This window comes from Anneissia japonica, unplaced genomic scaffold, assembly GCF_011630105.1.
Source record: "Anneissia japonica isolate Jap-2015-1 unplaced genomic scaffold, ASM1163010v1 scaffold288053_len460827_cov147, whole genome shotgun sequence".
Taxonomy (NCBI): Eukaryota; Metazoa; Echinodermata; class Crinoidea; order Comatulida; family Comatulidae; genus Anneissia; species Anneissia japonica.
This window is the reverse complement of record NW_022725151.1, coordinates 351,723-361,293: the sequence shown is the minus strand read 5'-3', so window position 1 is coordinate 361,293 and position 9,571 is coordinate 351,723.

Genomic DNA, 9,571 nt, shown 5'->3' with positions numbered 1-9,571 from the left:
CTTGGTTCCGAGAGGGAGGGTTTGGGAGGGGTGTCCCACGATTTGATGGGGGACCGGGGCCGCGAAGGGCTCCCTTTTAGCATTTACCACGATTTTAGACGGTTTACTAAAGGAAGCAAATACATTTTATATTGTAAGCATTTCCTTATACAGTATTTATATTTACGGGACATAGTAATAGAAAGCACTTGGCAATGAACAATACAAGATGTTAGGCCAATTTGTTGATAACCGGTATCTACATTTTTAAATTTTAATGAAAGGCAATTTAATAACTTCTCTTGGCGTCATTTTATAACATTTCTTTTTTGTTTTGCACAGTCAATCGATTGTTAAGCAATGAGTTTATATTTTCTATGGCAAAACATCTATAAACAACATGATATATTATTTTGGAAACTCATTATATTCGAAAATATAAAATTTAATATATAGTGACACTATTTAATATTCTGGATTTATAAAGTGTGAATTACGTAGGTTTTTATAGAAAAAAGAAAACTTATAGGATTTAGAATAGGCTAAACATTCTCACAGTTTCATTAAAAAAACATATACCGGTAATCAAATAAAACATTAAAAAAACATTTAAAAATGGTTCTGAAGTCTGGTTATTAAGCATCTATCTGTCTTACGTAATAAACTATGCTGCATGGGCATTTAATATGATTAATAAAAGAAATTTTACACTATTATTTTAGTGTTGATCACTAGTACATTAAAATGATAAAACTTTACTATTACTATAAACAATAGGCCTACACGATACAATGTATGATATTTTCATGTACGCATTCGATCTCTGATTGAGACACGTTTTAAAAGACAAATTGGCATCTGGGATATAACGTTGTGCGTGTGAATTGAGCAGAAAATACAAATACATTCTGATGGTGATTTTCTTGTACAAAGTAAAAATGTAATTATCATTCTTATTTGGTTTAATTATTATTATTTTATTATTATTATTATTATTATTATTATTATTATTATTATTACTATTATTTTATATATATTATTTTAAACTTAGGGTAAACTAAGGCCATAATTCTTTTCTTTTGGTATTTTCGGAAGTGGACGTGGCGGCCACCGTTGCCATGGGGAGGGGAGGTGGGGCCGGGTGTGAGCGTCCCCTGCTGGATCCGCCTCCTCTGTCTGTAGGATTTACTTCTGTGATAAATTTTATATCATGATCAAGCAAATTAATGATGCGTACGTTTATATATTGATATTTTGAGGATTTGTATGTGAAGGCCTATTTACAGTAAACCGGCATAAGCTATCGGTGGTGGTTCCAGAATTTGCTTGACGGGAAGTGGCCGTTCAAAATCTCTCGAATGTGTTCCAGTGGACAAGCCCCCACAAAATATGACTATTTAGGGGTTTCAATGGCTTATTTAATCGATTTTAGAGTCTACCAACATATAGAAAATACGTATAGGCCTAAATTTGTTTTCGCCCCGACGAATTGTGTTTTTTCTCCTTGACTAGTCAGTGGGGGCGGTTCTCTCTGACGGGTTGCACTGGACCTCACCCCCCCCTCCCCACTGGTGCCATCCTTGATAACGATGGATGAGGTTATGTTTTGTTTCTTTGCTGTCGCGGTCCAGGTGGTACATTTAAAGATTAGGCCTACATGGCTGACATTTGCTGTTCTATGAACTTGTATTTAGCATAACATATCCATAATAGATATATTTTTAGACACATTTCGGAAAGACGAGAAACTATTATCGCAGACGATCATCTGTTCTGGTCTTGTCAGTTAAATAGTTTCACTATCACGTGACTTTGTTCGACTGATTCTTTCCCATCATGAATGCTATCATCCTTCACAAACTTGGTGTCGAAATATTAAGAACACGTTAATACATTACTTTTGACATACGGCTAAATAACCATCTTTGTTGTTAACTCTAATTTCTTGGAATGAGGTCCTTACTACTATTAATTAATGTGTTGGTTTTCGGTGTAAGTAGAATAGTTAATTATTCTGTCTGCCTAGCTAAACACATGTTTTTATTACCTCCGCCAAGAAGGTTATGTATTCACTACTGTCTGTTTGTCGGGCTGTCAGTCTGTTAACAAGATTACACAAAAACAAAAATATAAAAAATGAAGGCATATACTGTGGATCTGCGTGAGTACTTACTTCGATAACAAGCGTACTGGCTCACAATCGAGAGAAAATCCTGCCTGGTCCAAATAGCCGTGAAACCACAGTGACTTCGTGTTCTTGAATCCGGAAGGGTGGTATATCACATACAGTTTTTCATCATATTTACTCTTTATTTTTTTTTTTTCGTTCTTTCTTATTCTTTATTTATTTTTTGGTAATACAGTAACAACCTCAATTGCTTATAATGAATCTAATCAGAAATATGGCCTATTCAAAAATTAACATAAGAGAAACTGGAACGATTTCGAAAAACTGCCTAAAGTGGAATGAATTACTGTCTGAAGTAAAAACACAATTAAACGGAGAAAATTATTCTTTGTAATTTAAAAAAAAAATGTGAGATTCTAAAATAAATCTGAGTAAAGCCTTTCAAATCACATCGGATTTTACGGAGGTTTCGCTCTCTGGACCCCATAGATAGGGGTTTTGGTCTGCCCTGACTCCCCTGTTAGGAAGACCGGCCTTCCCATAGGAACGACCCCATTTTCGAACATCAGACTCCGTTAGCTAAATCAACCCGCATACTGTTCTACGACTTGCGTGTCACCTGTATCGGGTCTCTCCGGGGTTGTGTCATTTACTATGTAACAGTTTGTTTTTAAAAATGGTACTGTTTTTAAAAATGTACTAAAAAATATATAATAATGAATATAATAAAAAAAAAAAAAGTCAGAGTACAGAGTTCACAAAACATTTAACAAACTATCCAGTACCTCAAAATTTGAAAATCAGTTTTCAATTAATATTACAATTCTGTTTGTCTAATCAATATGAAAATCACAGAATTACAAATAGAATATATAAGACCAAAGCGATTATTAATCACATCCAAAAAGTATGTAGTGTGGCACATTTAAAATCATGTCCATTTAATATAAGTTACACGTTAGTAACAAAAGAATTTTTTATATTTTAATTTAAAGATGTTTGAATTTGTAGAGTGGGTATATTATTTCATAATCTATCACCCGCAATTATATGAGTTATGCGAAGACATAGAAACATATCAAATTTAAAAGAAAAACGTTTTCTCGTTATAATTTTCAGCTGAAAGCCAAACATACTGAAAATAACAAAACTAACACTTTTAAGTTGTCATAGCCGAACTACAGATGTTTTGATAGCATATTTTTTAACATGAAATTGTGATAACTCATGCATTGTAAAAGTAAACTGACGCGCATGGACACTTTAATTGCACTTCACTTTTATTTACTGTGGTGTGTCCTCGTTCGTAATTGTTGGCCTATTTTTTCACGATCTGAAGAGATTATGCGATCAATCTAAAATTTTCCCTGCGACCCGTAGGTTGCAGAACGGTAATTTATGGGTTATGTGAAGACATACACATTAAATTAAAGAGATTTTTTTTTCAGCTGAAAGCCAGACAAATTGAAATGAACAAAACTAACACTTTAAAGTACATTATTATTATTATTATTATTATTATTATTATTATTATTATTATTACTGGATTACTACTACTTATATACTATTTTGATTATGATGTTGTTGTTATTATTGTTATTATGTTTTCTACAATGTTTTGCATCTTGTTAAGCAGTGAATGGTAGCTGACACATTTACAGTGAAGATTTGCCTTTGTTAGCTACCATCTCGTGTGAGGAAAATAAAATTATGACTCATGAATTATGAAAGTTGTCATAACCGAAGTACAAATATTTTGATGGTAAATTATTTAAGATGAAACTATGATAACACACAAAAGTAAACTGACGCACATGCCACACTTTAATTGCACTTTTGTTTTACTGTAATTTGATTTCCTTTGTCCTCTTTTGTATCAAGTTAAGTTTTTAGGATCTGAATGTTTTTTTACGATCTAAATTTTACCGCGACCCAAACATTGGGGGTTGCGGAACGGTGTTCTAAACCATCTACTTCTTTTTCTCCAGAATTTGGCAAAATATATGACTATATATTTAGATTTGGCTCTGTCGAAAGGTACGTTGGCCCACACTCCTGTCCTTTAAATAGATGCTTTCCATGTTTAAGCATAATATCCAACCTTCTAGTTTGATGTGTCGAATTTTTGGAATGTTTGTAATTACCAAAAAATCAACTCACCCCACTCAATTTTCCATACACATCTCACTTCCAAGATTGTAGTCAGTTCTCTCGTGTTATTACTAAAAGAGAGACACCACTTCGTGTAGGCATAATAAACAGGAAGCTCAAATGAAAATAAAGCTTATTAATATCTTTTGAAACCAAGAGTGATTCCAGCATTGTCATCATAATGATGGGCATTATACAAAATCCAAACATTATTATGCTCATTATCATTTCCAATATCACCTGTACCCTTAAAATTACAACGTCCTAATCCTTATCAAAAACACAGTGTCAGAGCCAGGATGTGCCTGAGAGATGGAGGATTGGAACTTTGGATGGGGTGCCATGTGGTATTAAGAGGTCTGTGAGATGAAAATCTTGGGCTATCAGCTGGTGGATTCAGCTACCAGCAATAAAGAAAGTTGCTGAGCAAAAAGAAATCAGTTATAAACTCGCCTCATATCACCTTATTTGCCAGCTAACACTTCCTCACTTAATTACAGGATTATTCTGATAATAGGCTCAACGAGTCTCTGACAGTCATTAAGCTACCCCATCTTGTGTGGGGTTGGGTGCGAGCGTCCCTGCTGTATCCGCCCCTGTTTCTAGGATTTACTTCTGTGGTAAATTTTATTATCATGATCAAGCAAATTAATGATGCTCCGTAAATAATCAGGCGTACGTTTATATTTTGCCCATTACAATATACTAGCATAAACGATCAGTGGTAGCTCCAGAATTTGCTCGACGGGAGGGGGGTCCAAGGTCCCGGACAAAAAAAAAGTGGTCGTGGCCGGGCGCCGCTCTAAATCTCTCGAAAGTGTTCAATGGGACGAAGCTCCCGAAAAATATGAAAATTTAGGGGTTTCACATCGAGTTTCAAAAATCGATTTTGCAGTCTACCAACATCAAAATATATACAGGCCCTATGTTTGTTTTCGCCCCTACGAATTGTGGTTTTTCTCCTTGACGGGTCGGTGGTGGGGGGGGGGGGCAGTTCTCTCTGGCGGGTTGCACTGAACCCCAGCCCCCAACCCCGCTGGCGCCACATGATAACGATGAAAGGTAATTTGGCTCCATACAAAGCTTTCCGTTAAATATAATTAAAGCACTTGGATTTTCATAAACATACACTTATTTTAATTACCGGTAGTATTTGTCTGGAGTTTGGAAATAAACTATGAATATTGTCATTTTTTTGCCAACTGTAATTATAATATTGTAAAAAAAAACTTAAATGCTTTACAAATTGTTATCTTTATGAACCATATCACTAGTTTTTTTTTTGTTTTTTTGTTTTACTGTATTTTAAATAATAAAATGATATTAGATCGTGATGAATAACTTCATTTTACTTTCACAAAACACTAAATAATTTTTGTTATTAAACTGTTGTGAGGAATGTGTGAAACAAACCTGTCTCATCAGCACAGCATAGGCCATGCAAATATGAAAGAACCATATATTTCCTGAGCAATTTAAACAACTTCGCTGTTTAGTCTTGGCTGAAGAGATGAATTTTAAGACAGTCTTTGATGAGTATTAATCCAATGAATGAAAAATGATATAAGCGAGAATAATTGTACTGTATATAACTAGAAACATGTCTATGATTATCATACTGTACTGCCATAAACCTCTTAAACACTAAACCCGTGACAAACCTTTATCATAATCATTCTTCCAGGATCCAATATTTTTGCCGACGGTCGTAACATCACTGACTTTAAGGTTTCTGTTATGTATTCCATACCCATCGTCTGATACAGTATACCATTATTTTACATAGTGGATTACCCCATAATACATTTAAGTATCTAGATACAATAGTTTGCCTATTTGTAGTGTACTGTATTTTAATCTTATAGAAAATTTTGTGTTATGGGTAACATCATGTGCAAGTCAAGAATGCTATGCTGTGGTGAAAACTGTTATTTTTCGGACTCGCAATCATATTACATAGTATTTGTAAAATATGATGTACAATTGTGATCTTGAGTTTGATCTGATTAAATTTGTTCATATTCTGGTACTATTAAAAACTGTTTCTTTCTTTTAAAGGTGCTTTTTAGGTGTAAACAGCGCACAAAGGTATTTGGAAAGGAGAACAAAACTTACAAAAATCGATTATATTCAAAATTCATATGGATATCTTGATTGTGATTGTGTCGATCTCATTTCATAGACAGTCATCAATATTGTTGGCTTCGAAATAATAAAATACAGAGTACAGTAGGCCTACTGTATAATAAATCAAAATATTTTTGGTAATGTTATCTCAGTTGTCTAAAATGTGTTTGAATGTTTGTTGTTTTTTTTTGGGGGGGGGGGTGNGTTTCAGAATTCTGGTACTGATCGATTACTAAAATAGAACCCTCCTTTACTGCTTAAAATTTATATCGATTTATATCCTGTCAATTTTGGCCTTGCCATGGGATTGACTTTTCCTTGTTTTTCTATAGGCCCTACACCTTTTCCTGAAATCTTTTTATTTAATGTACTGAAAAAACTCATTAAGTACCACTATTTATCTGAACTTCATAATATATACCTGTAGTTTAATTTTTATGATGTCAATTTTTGTTGAATCTAACTCTGATGTTTTGACAATCTTTATTTATTGTTTTGTTTCCTTATTGTTCTATTATTATTCTGTAATTGTTGTATTCTCCGGGGACCACAGTGGAAATAAGTTGCTTTTTGTACTTTTCTGTTTTTTTTTTTATCCTTGAATGTTTTTACTTATAATTACTTTAGAATGAAAAACAAACAAAATGTAATTGTTATTGTTCGTGTTTACCATACTGACGACCTTTCAACTCAGTCTTAATTTTCATGGCTAAATCTAGTAAGTTTTATACCCACTTACTTAACATTGAGGTTAATGATAACAATGCTCTTAAAATACATTAGTTGATCGTATAAAACGAAGTGTTAATTATGATTTTTCCATGTATAAATACTTGTTTAATAATAAGTATAGTCACCAATTTAAACGGGAATTAAAACGGATCAATTGTCAGAACCAGGGTATTTGTGATAATGTTAAAAAATGTAATGGAGAAAGATATGTTCATTGAATATTATCAAACTTTTGCTTAAACGTTTTTGAATAAGCGTCAGGGGTGTCGCCAGGATTTGCCTGAGGGTGGTCCAGAGGTCCCCGACGGGGGGACTGACGTCCCAGACGAAAACAGGTGGGCGTGGTCGGGCGTTGCTCAAAATTCGTAGAAAGTTTTGACCAAAAAAAAATTGACAATTTGTGGTTTCAAAGGCTTATTTTATCGATCTTGGCGTCTAATAATATGTAGGAAAAAATATATATATATGTATATATATGTATATATATATATATATAACTATTCGTATCTATCTCAGCCTTATTAGTCTGTCAGTCCATTTATCCATCTGTCTGTCAATCTCCCTTAAGTTTAACATGGTTTTCAGTTTTGATGAATCTTTAAAATCCCGTTCTTGTTTTATTGCTACCCTTTTTGTATTAGAACTACAGTATTTAATATCTAACAATTAAAATACTGTATTGCCATTTTCAGTCAACAAATATAAACTAATAATAATAATAATAATTCTGCATTTATATAGCACCTCACGTTGACACAACCTCGAGGCGCTTAACTGACCTCATCATAAGCAAGAAACCCTGAAATGATCCTGCTGATTTGAATTGGCAGACGGCCAACACGCTTACCACCACCACCAACACCACCACCACTAATTGCATCTGCTGTTGTGTAAATACCCCCAACATTCTTGTCATGAGCCATGGTCTCTCGACGATTACCTTTTCCTAACCAAAACCATTCGTTTATCTTCGATTAAAAATATTTTAAGCGCCCGGGCGCATATTCGCGCGAGTACGGTATTTGTCACATTTTATTTAAAAGTTGTTTTTAGCTATTGACCTTCACATCGCGGTGTATACAGTATTCATTATTATTTTGTCATACAAAACCAGTGGTTTCAAGTTGGAAAAAATCATTTCCAAGAAATATGCACATAGTGATAGCCATCGGCTTCCGTGAGAAAACTGATAATAAAGCAGTAAAATTATTGTGAAAAATTAGGAATTTGTGGAGATGGGTCAATTTGCTGGAGATTCGTGCTTGCTTGCACGAGTGCGGGAGGCCGTCTCAATTTCCGGGAAGACTTGGAACCCTGCGAAATTGGCCTACTAACTTAAACATAAACATTCCCGCGATACTGTGAGGCAGAAATAGTCCTTTTTACTCACTACTGTCAACTAGGCATATGGTCATTAGCATTTGATTATTTTTAAAATGTCTTCATGATAGAAACATGTCAAAATTACATATCAGTCCAAAAATCTCTAGATTTAATAAAAAGTTAAAAAAAAAATCACAATGTAGGGAGTCCAGACGAGAACATTGTATAAACATTATTGGTGAGTTCTGGCAACCTTGTTTACGTACTGAGAAGGTTCCTAGGCAACCTTGCTCCTGCGTACGGTCAGCGTCGCGTATGGTACCATGCTGTTTGCCTGATGTTTTGTAGGTAAGGTTGTGGATTTTATTAACTGAAAGTAAATGATTATTTTTTGATGTTGACTTATATGTTAACAATACAGTATAATTATGTTTGGTAAAGGAGGTATCGAGGAATTATTATGATGACGTAGAAAAGACAGCGTTTGCAGTACCGTTTGGCCTGTTTGAATACACTCGTCTCCCATTTGGTCTCTCAAATGCCCCAGCGACCTTTCAAAGGCTAATGCAAATATGTCTGGGAGATCAGTGCTTCGAGAATGTCCTTATTTATCTTGACGACATCATTGTGTACTCTAAGGATTTCGATACGCACCTAGCTAATCTTGAACGGGTCTTTAGCAAGCTAACGATGCATGGCCTAAAGCTCAAGCCCGGCAAGTGCCATCTCTTGCAGCAAGTGCGGTACCTTGGGCATATGGTGTCAAACAGAGGTGCTGCTGTTGATCCGGAAAAAGTACGAGTTGTCCAAGACTGGCCAGAGCCCAAGACGGTGAGAGATGTTAGGGCCTTCCTAGGGTTTACCGGATTTTTTCGGAGGTTCATTAAAGGATATGCATCGATCGCAGCGCCACTCTTCCGTCATTTGAAACAAGCCCAGATAATAAGAGAAAGAAAAAACGACCGAAAGATGGCCCGATTACCTTCTGCACTGAATCTCGGAAAGCGTTCAAGACTCTTATAGAGTGTCTCACGACAGCACCGATTTTAGCATACGCTGATTTCACCCGACCGTTCCGTGTTGAGACTGATGCCAGTAGTACAGGATTAGGTTCAATACTGTTTCAAGAGG